Below are 15,748 nucleotides of genomic sequence, written 5' to 3' on the forward strand. Positions count from 1 at the left end.
AAAGAGTCGCAATTAGAAAGGAAAGCACAGTGTGATCTGAAATAATGTATGCTGAGCTTTAGATGGCAATGAAAAGTGGGAGGGGGAAGGCATCGGTGTGAGCAAAGTTCTGCAATGCTGAGATTTTGCAGCATGACTCAAAGCTCATGTGTTGAAAGCACAACATGCATCCAGGACATGCTTCTTACTGGACCCGCTAGTCATGTGCTATGTGACTGTTGTCCCCCCCCTTTTTCAGACGGTACCACCTCCTTCACACTGCATACCACTGCACTGAAACTAGATAGGATATAGCAAGAGGCGAGAGGAAGCTCTGGGGTTTTAATTGTAACCTCTTCAGTGTGCAAGAGGCTTATATGACCAGAGTCCGTGACTGATTGACCTAAATCCTTTTGTTCGGAGTTGGTTGGATAAAGGTGAAGCCATGCCATAGCAAAAAAGCTATTAACTTTTGAAAGCTAAATGGCATTTCCCCCTTCCTTGGAGTGGCTTGTGACAAGAAAACAGCCCCTTTCACAGACACAGTCTGTGAAAACTATTTCTCCGAAAGCAGGGATTGTTTTCAACAGGAGCAAATGGAAGGAAAGGTGACTTTGCTTACCTCAAATGTTAGATGTCTATCTAATATGTACTATATTAACAAAGAGTGAAGTGACAACACAGTTTTCTTTTATGTATTATACTGTTTCCCAGACTACTTAGAATACCTTTTATTGACTTCCAACCAGAGGCTGGAATACCTCCACACATTGCAGTAGTCTGTCACTTTTCTCTAGCTGTTTAAATATACCCTATCAATGTAACAGGGTGGTAATTTTAATAAGCAACTGATGGAGAAGGGGAGATGGTTCACCACTACAAGCCTGAAAAATATCCACTGAAGTTAATGAGGACATATAAGTATAACGGGCAACAAAAATTAATTCTAGTGTATTTCTAAGGTGCTAAATCAATGAATACCCAACAGCAACAACTATTGCTGGGTTTGCAATAATATGGACACACATTTTTGCATGTCCGTATTGCTGATTAATTGCCTCCTTTCATCAGTTCACAAGCCTAATATTTGAATGTCAAGGTTTACAGATAGGGTTGCAAATCTCACAAGGCATATCTTAGGGGAAGCCAGTGTTGCCCAACTCCCATCAACACCAGCCAGCATGACTGCAGGGCCTAGAAATGCTGCTCTTCTGCCTTCTGCCTAATTCTGTCTGTTGGTATTGCTGGGGTGTGACCACAGGTTTGTCATTTTAATTTCTGTTATGTCAATGATGAATCTCATACTGTCTTAGTCCATGTCAGTATCTTTTTTGGAAGAGGGCACCTCTGTCTAAAATTCAGGTATGTCCAAAATCCGTTTCGGTGACCTAATCTGGCCCGCTGGTTGGTTTAATCCAGCCCCTGTGGCAGTTTATTTTCTGGGGTAAAATCCTAAAGAAAACCCCAACAACTTCAATCCTAAAAAAAGTTTAACAACTTGATCGGCCCCTTGGCTGGCCTTCACGGCCCTTCACTTCATCAAATCTGGCCCTCTTTGAAAAAAGTTTGGACACCACTGAGACTCTAAATCAATGTTCATTGGCTTGGCAGCAAATATCTATCCCTTGATATCTCCTCCTCAAATTCTCCTGCTCTAGAAGCACTTCATTATTACTAATTTAATATATCTAGCTAGCTAACTGCCTATCTATCTCCCAAGAACAACTTTAGTATACAAAGTAGTAGCACATATAAATCTGAATCATCTTAAGAAGTCTATTAAAGGCCAAGCATGAAAACAATGTAGGTCCAAGTATAAGAAGAGTCCATGTGAGAGGAATAGGAATGGGCAAATGTGCCAGTTTTGATTTCTCCCAGTTCCTTATTTTTTCCAATCTTAAGTTCAGTTTTCCATATTTCCACATAATGTAGATTTTATTTAAAATCATGAAATTTCATCATATTTTCCTAATATACCCATTTTTGTATCCAATTTTCCCTGATATATACATTTTTTTCAAAACTATTTCCCCAAATATTATGCATTTTGCGCATATATATATATATATATAGAGAGAGAGAGAGACTTTACCCTCATGTGTGTATTTTTGTATGCATTTCTTTGCTAAAGACTGCTCACCATTCATGGTGGGTGGCGTTGCAGCTGGGCATCTAGGCCCCTGTAACAACCTGGCTTGGGGGTGTGGACTGCACTTCAAAATTCTGAGAAGTGTAAAATTTAGAAGATTTTTGTGTACTTTTTCAGAAAGGGTGGAATAGGTAGATTTGCCTTTAAATGTGAACTGAATCATAAGACCACATTTGTTAAAAAGCCAGAAGCATTTCTGTTAGGTATTACAGGCCAAGACATGCCAAAAGAACAGAAGATATTATTTATGTATGCAACAACAGTGGCTAGGATTCTACTAGCCTAGAAATGGAAAGATGACAAGACACCAACTAAAGAAGAATGGCAAGAAAAACTGATGGAAAACTTAGAGACAAGGACAATAGAGACTTCAAAAAAGACTGGGAACCATTTATATTATATTTATAGAAAAACTATAAAGAAATAGACTCTCTAGCAGGGCTTGACTAAACACTTACAATTAACAACATAGAAATTAAGAGGTAAAAAATGGGAAATAATAAAGGTTAAGTGGGAATGTGAAAACAAGTATGGTATAAAAATGTTAAGAATATAATAATATTTAAATTAAAGACTGCAATATTAAGGTAAATGAAAATAAACAGGGGAAGCAAAGTCTCAAGAACCAGAAAAGGAAGTTGAGGGAAGTCCTGAGGGGGTGTGGTGGGGAATTATATTGTAATTTTGCTTCTGAAATAATGTTGATTATGATTGACAAAATTGTAAAATTTAATAAAAAGTATTTTTTAAAAAAGTGAACGGAATCATATTTATTCCCCATACCTAGAGAGGATGTACTGGTACAGAGCCTGTCAGGTCCCTTGGATAAGTTATGTTGCTCTCGAAGGGAAAATAGTTCTGGGAAAGTTCAACATTTTGCCTGGAGCACGACATGTTTTCACCGGTAGGTTCACAAGGCCGTGTCAAAGATGATGGTGACAGAAAGGATTGATATACTAGATAAAACACCACAAGAACACATCCATTTGGACCAAAGTTTGTATTGTTAGATATCATGTGACAAATTTCAAAAAGAACAAAAATCAAAATCAAATTACAGGCAACCAAGTCACAATTAAGACCTTTATTAGGAGAATGAGGGGAAATCTAGGAATTTGATGAGGTATACTTTTTCTCTCTCGCTCCCAAGGCCAAAAATGCAATGATGAAAGATTACTGAGCTACGAAATAGTGCTGTCAGCATTTCTCCCATGAAAGATAAAGGATCGCTTTAAGATAAGGAGGTTGCAGATAAAAGAAACATAAAATTAAAAATTAAAAACACTGCAAATGTTTAGCGCTGCACAATAGGCCGCAAAATCAACAGGGGAAAAGTTAAATATCATAATTAAAAGAGGAAGTCACCATACCTGTGCTAGACATATGCTATTAAATTATTTAATGCATCTTCCTCATTAATTCATTGTATGATCAGTATTCAGATTAGCATGGAGGTAATAAATCAGCAGATTAATAAGTGTTCTCTGGGGATACATGAAGAATAGCTGGCAGAAACCTCAAGTCCCAGGTCTTAGCTCTGCTTCATCAACACTCATAAAGTCATGTATGGATTCGTATTGGTGTTATAGCGACATGGATCTGTTTCTATGAAATTTTATCTTTGTCTAACTTTCTATGCAACCCTGGGCATGTTGACTCACAATTAAGGCTGCAATCCTAACCCCACTTCCATGAGAGTAAACCCCATTATATACAATGAGAATTACATCTGAGTAGACATGGTTAGGATTGTGTTGTAAGTCCCCTTAGGGTGGTTAGGAACTGTGTTTAATATTACAGCACTAATCACTTAGGATCATTTTTTGATTAGGTGGCAAATAAGTCTTGTTAAATAAGAAATATTACATATTTGACTCAGTATGTTGCCAAGCACAATTCAAAGTGTTGGTGCTGACCTTTAAAGCCCTAAACGGCCTCTGCCCAGTATACCTGAAGGAGCTTCTCCACCCCCATCGTTCAGCCGGACACTGAGGTCTAGCTCCAAGGGCCTTCTGGTGGTTCCCTCACTGTGAGAAGTGAAGTTACAGAGAACCAGGCAGAGGGCCTTCTCGGTAGGCATGCCTGCCCTGTGGAATGCCGTCCCATCAGATGTCAAGGAAATCAACAAAAATCTGACTTGTAGAACACATCTGAAGGCAGCCCTGTTTAGGGAAGTTTTTAATGTTTGATGTTTTATCATGTTTTTAATATTCTATTGGGAGGTGCCCAGAGTGGCTGGGGAAACCCAGCCAGATGGGCAGGGTATAAATAAATAACAAATTATTATTATATTATTATTGTTTGTTGTCGTTTTGAAGTTTTACCTGCACTTTACCCTGACATCCCATGGCAGGTCTCAGCAATTTAAAATACACTATAATTACAATCACAAGTTTAGGGTGACTCCTAAAAATAGAAATCTTGAGTGTCAAAAGCCAAGGTAAAGATGTATTCAATGAAAACTGTATGGTGAAGTTGCCAAACACACCTCTGTGGGGAGCTAGCACCACAACTCAGGGGCTGCAACAGAGAAGGTCCACTCCCAGGTCACCACCAACCAAGCTTCTGAGGGTGAAGGAACCACCAAGTGGTCTCCCTCTTCTGATCTTAACACCTGAGAGGATCTGTAGCGAAGAAGACTGCCTTTCAGATATTTAGGATTTAAGTTTAGGACTTTAAATTCCAATGTGAGTGCCTTAACTTGGCCCCAGAAATGAACTACCAACCAATGCACCTGTTTTAAAACAGATATTATACAAGTTCTAAGTGGAATCCTACCCCAGTAATCTGGCCGTTGCATTTTGGACCAAGTGAAGTTTTTCAGTCGTCTTCAAGGGCAGTCCAATAGAGAGCACATTATAATAATTTTGTCTGGACGTTACTACAATATGAAGTCCAGTGGCCAAGTCATTTCTGTCCAAAATAGGTCATAGCTAGTGAACCGGATGGAGTTGGAAAAAGTCTCTTCTAGCCACTGAGGCAGCTTCAGCTACCACTGAAAGTGTCAGATCTAGGAGTACAGTGGTACCTTGCGTTACATACGCTTCAGGTTACATAAGCTTCAGGTTACAGACTCCGCTAACCCAGAAATATTACCTTGGGTTAAGAACTTTGCTTCAAAATGAGAACAGAAATCGTGCTCTGGCGGTGCGGCGGCAGCAGGAGGCCCCATTAGCTAAAGTGGTGCTTCAGGTTAAGAACAGTTTCAGGTTAAGAACGGACCTCTGGAATGAATTAAGTACTTAACCTGACGTAACACTCTACTCCCAAGTGATGGAACTGTTCCTTTTGGAAAGATGCAACCCCATCAAGAACAGGCCATTTCCCCACCTCCCAGACTCAAGAACTTGGGACATATAACGTCTCTGGTTTTTTATCAGGATTCAGCATCAATTTATTGGTGCATGTCCCATCCTCCATTGCCTCCAAGCACTGATCTAACAAATATGTTGCAACCTCATACCCCTTCTGTCAGCCTCGGTAAATCTTAACTTTTGTTTATGTGTTGAAACAGTGGAGTCAAATTGACTTCTAAGTTAAAAGGGAAGAAAAATCACTCTCCAGGGGGGCAAAATTCTGATGTTATAAAATGATTGAAGAGGACTGAAATGAGGCAGAAAGCAATGTTTATGCAATGTGCAGTAGACAATAAACATATAGGGCTTGGCACAGGTTCGTAGCTCTGACAGAGTTACACTGTCCATGCCAAGCCTCAACAGAAAACAGCATTGCTTAAATAAGTGGAAATTCACAAGTCATCTTTTTTTGGCTTGCAATGAATGAACAGATAAATGCTGTCATTCAGTTAATGTGTAACCCATGACAAGCCCAAGCTTAATACCTTTAACCGACAATCGATATTTCTTTCATTTTATATTGATTGTCTTTTCAGCAGGAGAAAAGCCACAATTGCATTGTACTTCCCATTAATACATTTTGTATGCAGATGACATTGCTCACCTTCCCCACAGGTGTTTATGGTAGACTTTTGACAGAGCAATGTGGATACCACAATTCTGTGCAAGCTCAGAAAAAGTCACATAATTTGGTGTTAAGAATCTCACCTTTTATCTTAAACTAAAATCAGGTATCTTGTCCCTAATGTAGGCTTTGAAGTAGGAATGAATGGATTACAAGAGTTCCATTTATTTAATGTTATACGGTTTCACTCTGCCCTATTTTCCACTTTCCCTAAAGTTCAGTTTAGAGGGATTTCTAAAACTAATTTCAAGACTGCATCTTGCATGGTTTGCCACAGCTTTCCATTCTTTCCATTCCACCCTTTGCATCTTTCACCCACTCTACAATGCCAGGGAGCACTGAGCATTGATAAAACAGCACCAATCAAACAAACCCAACAATGCAACAATCTTCAGATTATTTGTATGCATTCTCACATCAAGAATTGCTTGGGGGGGGCCTTTTTTATCAAGGTACATTTGTAAAACACCATACAAAAACAATATCGAAACAAATCATAGGTAAAATCACACTGATAACTTTTTTGTAGGGTTTTGTTCACAGGAACCACTGATATGGATGGTTAAAGGGAAGACAAAAATGAATTGGGGGAACTAGCAGGTGTGGCCAATGGAGCTCACAATAAAGGTCATTTTAAAAAGAGAGAGAGAGAAAAGAAAATATAAACACTAGGATAATGGAGCAAGCAGGTTCAAGTGTACCCAGCTCTGCCTGGTACATCTTGTGTGTAGTGCTCACTCTTGAAACCCTCTTTCCCTGCTTGAAGACAGAGAAACTTGAAGACAGAGAAACTGAGCTTGAAGACAGAGAAACTGAGCTTGGGACAACAATGGCTTCTACAGTCCGGAAGAGCATCATTTCCTACCAGAATCTGAGGCTGAAAGTCCAGCAAACCGCAGGAGAAATAACACATAGCAAATTTGTTGCTGGCCAGGGATTCTAGGAAGAAAAATTTATTCTGTCTTGGACTGAGGGCCCCTGTTATAAGCTTTCCCTGCCCTGAGGTAATTTTCAGGGCCTTGGGCCCTTGGAACTTGAGGCGGAGGAAATGGGAGGTAGAAGGATCAGGTGCTTTGCCTTTGTGTTCATGTTTTCATGAGTATTCAGCTGGAATTCTTTCAAAGACTGTATCCCTTTCAGAGCCTGCCCTGTGGCACTCTGGCATCCCTACTATGACTATTTGGTTGCAAGTAGACTTTCCATTTTTTAAGAAATCCCAAAATGCAGGGGAAACTAATATAAAAACGGATGCTGCATGGCCATTTCCTGAGCAAAAATCACAGATCTAGCAGAACGCAGACAGTTATCTAGGCTTATACTATGCTGCACATTATATCCCCATAGGCACATTACGAGGCACACGGTGGAGTCCTTCATTTATATCCTATGCCCTATATTTAATTCTTGATCCATTACTGAGGGTAATGCAGTAATGAAATGGGTGGAGGTGAAAAGAATACTGCTGTGCTTTGAAATAATCTGAAAAGTATTGCTTAACATTGAATGGGTTTTTCATGCAGTATCTGCCAGTTTTGATTATGTGCATCCTACTCCCTGAGATGCACACGAGCAAGCACACATTGTCTTAAAACCCCATTTTGACATCTGTGAAGAAATACAAGGCTGCAATTACAATGCTAAGAGTTGAAAGAGAGAGAAGCTTACATGTGGCATTGACAGTGAAGTGGCAATGAAGTGTGCCATGTCTAATGGAATTGCACTTTTATCATACCATCAAAGATGGCAGTGGAGGGTCAGCCTGAAAGGAGAGCCCAAATAGATCCACTTTCATATTCTTTCGCTTCTCTGAGCATCTTATGATATTTCTCAAGAGACAGAAGTGCAATCTGTGACAGCTGGAATGTCAGCCATTACAACTAGCCCTAGTGAACTGTACTTTTCTTGTCTACATTTGTGTTCCACTAACAGCTCATTTACAGAATCAAGAGTGGATGGGGCTCCCTGGCTCCTTTTGGAGTAACTCACTATTCATAGCTTATGCTCTTTCAGGTCATTGTTTACTTGCTGTGAATTCCATATATCAGGAGGTATTCAGCTGAACCTTACTCAGACTAGAATTTAATAGATCTACATAACTTAGTCATATTAATTTCAGTGGTTCTACTCTGAATAAAACTTCGTTGACTACAACCCATTATTTTGTACCGTGTCTTTGGGGAGATTTGCAGTGTGTGCATCAGACAGAAATGTTTTCTAGTGGTTAATCAAAGGAACTGGAAGATGTGCTCAGATCCCAGCTCAGCCATGAACTGACTGGATGGCAACTGGGAAGTCACTGTTGGTGACAGGAACTGATGGAACTCCAAACTGTGTGGGGCAGAGGCAGGGGATGAGGGGAGTGACCCAGGAGAGGAGACCAGTGATTTATGGGGTTTGGTGCCTCCCGCAGGGTAGGAGCTAGGTGAAGGAGGAAACTCAGGGCAGTCCAAGATGGAGGAAAGCACACCAGATGTGGACTTCCGGGTTGGTGCCTCCGGTAATGGCGGAATTCCTCTGATTGGGAGGAATTTGCCCCGTGGGAATCTGGGTCTGGCCGCCACGGCGAAGGCGGAGACCCGTAAAAAATCACAGGCGGGAGAAGCCTGTGAGCGTGGGATTCGGCAGGCACCTTTTGCGCCTCCCCTACTCGCGGGGAAACCAGGTTTCGGGGGTCTGGAGCGACGTGGGGTGAGCGGTGCGGTGCTTCGAATCGTCTGCTTCTTCCACGGAGCGAAGCCGCATAGCTGTTGCCGGAGAGCACTGACTTTTTCCTGTGGACAATTTGATTTTAAAGTAATTACCCGTGAGTAGAGCTGAAGCGGGAGAATTGGATTTTTAAAAAAGTTTAATTTGGCATCGTAACGGGGAGGTTCAATACAGGAAGTCCACCTTCCCCTTTTGTAAATAGACTGAGGCAATGAGGCTGCAAGCTGAAGTCTTGGAAAGCCTACTGTAAAGGACTAAATTTCCACTGGTAAAGAACTTTAACCCCCCCCCCCCTTGGAGGCAGGAGAAGAGGGGGGAAAGTGTGGATTGAGTATGCCTGCAGGAGAGAGCGAAGAGAACTAAAATACTGCCGCTCTGACTCTGGAAACTCTGACTCTTCTAGCAGGACTGACGTCTTTTGGAATGCTTATTGACAGTGTTTAGAACGTTCATTGACAGCTAGCTAAATAAGAGAAATACATTGTTTCTATTGTCTCCGGCTGCTTTTAAAAAGGAGTAAAAGTAACTGAAAATTGAAACTAACTTTGGATTGTTGGAAACTGTGTTTAAAAGAGGACATTACTGATTAATATAAATAGAAACTGTTTCCCCCTAATGGAAGCCTTTGAAACTGGTTGCTTTACAAGAGCTGGGCTAGGGGAATTTCCAGCTGCAAGATAAAGAACTGTGAGACTCTGGGACTGACCTTGAATTTTTTAAGTGTTATGGCAAATGGAAAGGAAAAAACAGACCAGCAAACCGCAGAAAAAAACATTAAGGTCTGGGAGGACTTGGCAGCAATCCAGGAGAGGCTCAACATCAGGCCCCTCTGCCTCTTTGGCTGCTGCTTTTGTATCAGTACACTCAAAATCAAGAGGAATGTCGACAGAAGAAGCCTTAGCGGCTGCATTAAATAAGATACATGATTCACTGGAACAGCTTAACAAGAAAACAGACGCGATAAATGTGAAAGTGGATGCTGTAACTACTAAAATTGACTTAAATACATAAAGTATAAATAATTTGGGACAAAAGGTGAATACCAATACAGAAACTATCCAGAAATTGATACAGGAATCTACTTTTATATGGCAGACTGTGGAGGAAGCCAGGGAGAAAGCCGTTGCTGCTGAATGTAAAGTAACACAACTTGAGAGAGAGAGAGTCCCAGCCCTACAGAGGCAACTTGATGAACATAAGTTGACGCTTGTTATGATTGAACTTAAAGAAAAACAGACGAATTTGAGGACCAAAGCCCTACCTGAATTGGAGAAGGAAAGCTTGACAGATTTTCTCATACAGGAATCTGCTGACTTTTGGGACTTGGACTTGGGCCAAGAAGAGTTTAGAATTGTGAGGGCCTTGAGACTTGGAAGAGGAGGGAAAAAAGAGATTAAGAGATTAAGAGACTGCTTGATCACCCTTCGAATTAAAGAAGATAGAATCTTGGGTTGGCATTACCAAAAGAACCTAGAAGTACAACAGTCAAGAGTGGACATTTTTAAAGACGTCCCGAAATATCTTTTGGATTTTAGGCCTAACTACGGAGATATTGTTGCCCTGCTGAGAAGGAACAAAATCATCCTTAGGTGGGAGTTTCCCCAAGGTCTATCCTTCAGTTTCAAAGGAAGGAAAATAAAAATAAGATCAGTAGAAGATAAAGTAAAGTTTTTGTATAAATATGAAGAAGATCTGCAGAAGGGACTTGGAAAAGAGCCAAGAGCATCAGATAGAAGATCACCAGGATGAAGTTGATGGACTATACGGACTATACGGAACTGGCGGAAATGACTGGCAGATTCCGAGACCAGGGAGAAGAGTCGGCGGAAGAAGACTGGAAAAAGTTTAAAGATTATTTACGGAAATACTGTAAATTTAATGAATGTTAGAAAAATGTTGGAATGAAGTTATATGGCTTTAGTAGAAATGTTATAAGGAATTAAGTATAAACAGATTAATAGAGTATTAAAGGGAAAATAAGGTTAGAATGTGCTAAGATAATTATAGGATAGAAAACAGAGGACGATGGAAAGGAATTGCTGAAACAATTAACAGAAATGGAATACAAAAAGGGAGGTGTGAGGAGGTCGTGGAAATAAGATATTGAAATTATTTGATGTGCTTTAGATTGTTTTTGTTTTGTTTTGTTAGTTTAATGTGTTGGTGTTGTGTGGTGTTTGTGTATTGTATTGTATTGTTCTTGTTTTTTGTGGTGTTTAAATTGTTGGAAAAGTAATAAATATTATTAAAAAAAAAAGAAAGCACACCAGATGTGGCAAAAGAAGAAGAGGCTGTAGACTTCCCCCGTCCTGCTGTCTCCTAGAACCAGGAGGGGCTTGAAGCAGAAAGACCAGCGGCAACGTCTGCGCAGGATAAGTCTCAGGTTACGGGTGTGCAACCTGTCAGGAGAGGGTATATAAGCCTAGACTTATGGACAGCTGCCTAGAGGTTAGAAGCATGTGTGGATGTGTATCCGGAGCAGTGTGAAAGCTTTTCTTGTCAATAAAGAGTTACTTAGCAGCTGTATGTCTGATAGGACAGTTGCTCTCACCACCAGTTTTATCATCTATAAAATGGGGATACATAAAGGGTTTGTGTACCACCCACAACATTTGACATATATCTCTATCTGTAGCTTCAGGAAGCAGCTACTCTATTTTGGAAGCACTCTGTCTTTCCAATCCTAATTTGATCTGTTAAAAACAAAAGCCAGTCACCCAATCCTTATTCACTATAATGGGGAATCTAAAAATAGCTATAACTCTCCCCCCCTTTTACAGAAGTATATGAAATTTCTGGCATATCATGCATGAATTAAGACTGCCATATTAAGGACTGGAAACTTACTTCTAAAAAGCAATGAAAGCTGTGATTCCCTGGATCCTGAGTTCTGCACTTGATGTGCATGGGTATTCACGTGTGGTGCAATCTTGGAATACTCTCAAAAAGAATAACCGTGATATTGTTGTTTGTGTTCTCTTTTGTAAATAGATATGATTCAATTTTCTGCAGTGTCATAAGGTTTTATTTATTCACATGGCACTTCAAAACGGACAGTGAACTGAGAAAGGAATGAGTTCTACATAGCCAGATCCGAAGTCATTCTGTTGCATTCAGTATAGGTTCCATCCAGCAGGAAGCATGGGAAAAGCCTATACTGAATGCAACATATGCTTACAGTTCTGCTGCTGTCTGATGCCGCATGTTTGGTAAATTTCTGACCCTTTCAATTGTGTATGCTGACAACTGGGATTTTAAGATTTGAGTATTTGTGTGGAATGTGCCATTATCTGAAAAGCAGCGCCTCTGGGGCTGGATTGGTTTGATTTCTTTGCTGTTTTATTTTTGATTTGCTAGCCTCCCCATCTGAACTGTGCTGGTTTCTGAGGCCATAAACAAAGTGAGAAGTGACATTCCCAGTCCCTCAAATTCAGAATACTGAAAAGGCCAGCATTGTGCATTCAAAATCATAATAATTCAATGAATATCCCAGACATTCATGTTCTGATGTTTCATTTTGTGACACTGAATGCAACAAGAACAGAAAAACAGTGTGACCTTATGTCATGCTGTCGACAAAAGATCGTAACATCTGCAGAAAACAGCACAGGCAAATAAAAAGGCTGAATTGCATAATGGGTGTAGTCAAAAAAGAGAGGCAAATAAATGGCTAAAGGCAACTTGTATTTTTACATTCAGTGTTAAAAACTGATCACATTAGGGAGCAGTGTAGTGGTTAATAGTGTGAAGTTCCCAGTCCAGTTCCAGTATCACTCCAGCCAGAACATTACTAGGTAACCCTAAGGTTCAGCAAGCCTCTATACTATCAACACATCCTTCCCAAACCCCTCCTACCTTACAAGGTGGCTGGAAAGATTATTGAGATGATGCATATGAAGCCATTTATGGGCAATCTCATACACGTCTACTCAGAAATAATCCCCATTGAGTTCAATGTGTCTCACACCCCAATAAGCTGGTAAAGGATTAAAGCCTAAGGCACTTGAATTGTGGAACACAGGAAGCTGCCTTATACCAAGTCAGACCCCATTTAGCTTAATATTTTTTGACTCTGACTGACAGGTTTCCATGCTTTCAGGCATCTCCCACGTGGATATGCCAGGGCTTGAACCTAGGATCATCTGCATGCAATGCTGATGCTCTCCCACTGAGCTTAATAGTCCAGTCAACATGCCATATGTGCTTTGTTGAAGCAATGGTTCTTCAACATCAACTTTGTTGGACTGGTCATGTTGTGCGGATGCCTGATGATAGTCTTCCAAAGCAATTACTCTGTTCCAAATTTAAAAATGGAAAGTGTAATGCTGGTGGTCAACAAAAGAGGTTTAAAGACTATCTCAAGGCAAATTTTATTTTTTAAAAAATCTAGTATAAACACCAACAATTGGGAAACACTTGCCTGAGAGTGTTCCAATTGGAGAACAGCCTTTACCAAATGTGTCATGGACTTTGAAGATGCTCAAACTCAGGACGCAAGGGAGAAACGTGCTAAGAGGAAGGCACACTTGGCAAATCCACAACGTGATCAACTCCCATCCTGAACTGTGGAAGGACGTGTGGATCCAGAATTGGCCTCCACAGTCACTTACAGACTCATTGTTAAAACCGTGTTTATGGAAGACAATCTTACGCGGCTACGAATGATTGCCAAAGAAGAAAGATCTGCTTTGTTCTGATCTCTTTCAGCTTCTGCCTTCTGGAAGAAGGTACAGGGTTATAAAGACTATGACTAGCTGCCTGAGAAACAGTTTCTATCCAAATGTGATTTTGGTTCCTTACACACAGTGTAAGGTAGTCTCTATGGGAGTATATTGTATTTAATTATGGGCATCAGAGTTTTTTAAGGTGCTAACCTGGCTGGGATAGCTGGGATAGGAGGCTTGTTGGTTTTTGAATGTCTGGTGTAGATTTTTTCAATTTCGTTGTTCTGTATGGGACAATGACAATAAAGATTATTGTATCGTATCGTTGCAGCAGCAATTTGTTGTACTATTTTTATTATCAATTTATTAAATGTATATGCTGCCCTTCATCCAGAAGGAGCCCAGGGTAGCAAACAACAAGTGCTGAAACAATAAAAAATAAATAAATTTAAAAATCCAATACAAATGCAGACTGAGAAAGATCACAACTTAAAAGGTTTGTTGGAAGTAAGTAAGTAAAGTAAGTAAGTAAGTAAATTTCTATTTATACCCTGCCCTCCGGGCTCAGGGCGGCTAACAGAAATATCAAATACATTAAAACACAATCAGGAAGAAGGAAGATCTTCAGTGAGTGATGCAAACACAACATATTACCAAATATTCAAGGGGAGGTGCCTCACCACGAATGACCCGATTCTGAAATTGCACAGAACAGACCTCCTGATAAGTTTGTATCTGCAGGAGGCCCTCACCTGCAGAGTACAGTGATCTGGAAGTAGTAATGACGGGGCTTCTTTCGGTTACCTCTGCACTGGGATCCGTAATATGCTCCCGAAGTGTTTGTTGACAAATGTAAATAAATAAAAGCAACACACAAGTTTACAATCCCTGCTGTGATTAAGTAGCTCTTGATCTGCTCCAGCTTCTTTCTGCAGCTCGCAAGCTTGCTTGCTGAGTCTGTATCCTTTAAGCAAAGATACCACAAGGCATACAGAACGAAGCTGTTTTCTTTATGGATTGACCACCCGGGCAGCCCTAGTTCTGCTGAGTTTGTGTCAGCTTGTTTCAGAAACTCAAGTTACGAATCAGTCAAAGCAACAGAGGAGAATGAAAGGGGGGGGCTGAACCCTGCTTATCCATTTTGGGAAGCTGATCAATGAAAGAGGCAGTGTTTCCTAGCTTCTTTCACAAAGGAGGAAGAGTATTTAGTGGATTTTTCAGCAGTGTGTGTGCTTTAATATGGCACTCACCTTATTAACAATACACAGTGGCTGTGGGGTGTATGCAATCTTCCTTTGTCTTAAAAAAACAACAACCCTACACAGGCATGGTCCTGTGCTCCACATTATCACTGGCTGCTTGAACTTCGTGGCTTGCATTCCATATGGGAGGACTCATGAGCATCTGAGGAGGTTACCTGAAGAGCACCTGAGGATGCTGCAGAAAGCAGCCTCCCCAGCTGCCCATTGGTCTTCCTATGAGGAATACATGCCAGGAAGTGGCGGGAATGCTGTAGATCATTGCACAAGGTTTGTATGGGGATTTTCTGCTAAAGGGGGGAATACATACCTAGGCTACCTCAAAGCTGTCAGGAGCTCGGCCTATACTTGAGTAGGACCCTGGCAGAGACACATGCCCAACTGGCATGTTCTCTCCCTCCTGGTTGTTCGTTTGGGAGCTTCAAAAGCTTTCTTCAGCTCAAACATCACAGTGACTGATGCCAACCGGCACAGGCACACTTAGGGATCCGCAGAGTTTGCGCATCATGCGTAACAGACCTCAGCAACTCAGCATTTTGGCTAATCTACTTTATTTACATATAAACACACATGGAGCACTGCAACATGGCTCCCTCTCTCTCTAGCATCAGACAGAAAAGAGAAAAAAAAACAAAGGACAATAGTCCCACTTCATGGAACACAGTAACACAACATCCTGTCTCCGTCACTTCCCACTCTGTGGAGTCAAAACATATACCGTCATGTGATAGACAAAAATCCCATGACTGCAATCATGGAGCAGGAATTCTAACAAAATCATGTTAAAGGTAGAAAGGTGGAGGGGGTATATTGATTGAGAATGGATTGTATTGTAACTGTATTGTAACTTTTGAATATATTTTTGATATTTTTAAAAAAGGAAACAAAGGTAGAAAAAAATTAAAGAAAGTTAAATTTCACATAACTACATCACTTTGAAATTTAAGAATGTTTCCCTCCCTGCAGAACTGGTTTCAACAACATGTAGGGCTGGTTAACATATGACTTCA

Source organism: Podarcis cretensis, assembly GCF_951804945.1.
Source record: "Podarcis cretensis genome assembly, chromosome: 9".
Taxonomy (NCBI): domain Eukaryota; kingdom Metazoa; phylum Chordata; class Lepidosauria; order Squamata; family Lacertidae; genus Podarcis; species Podarcis cretensis.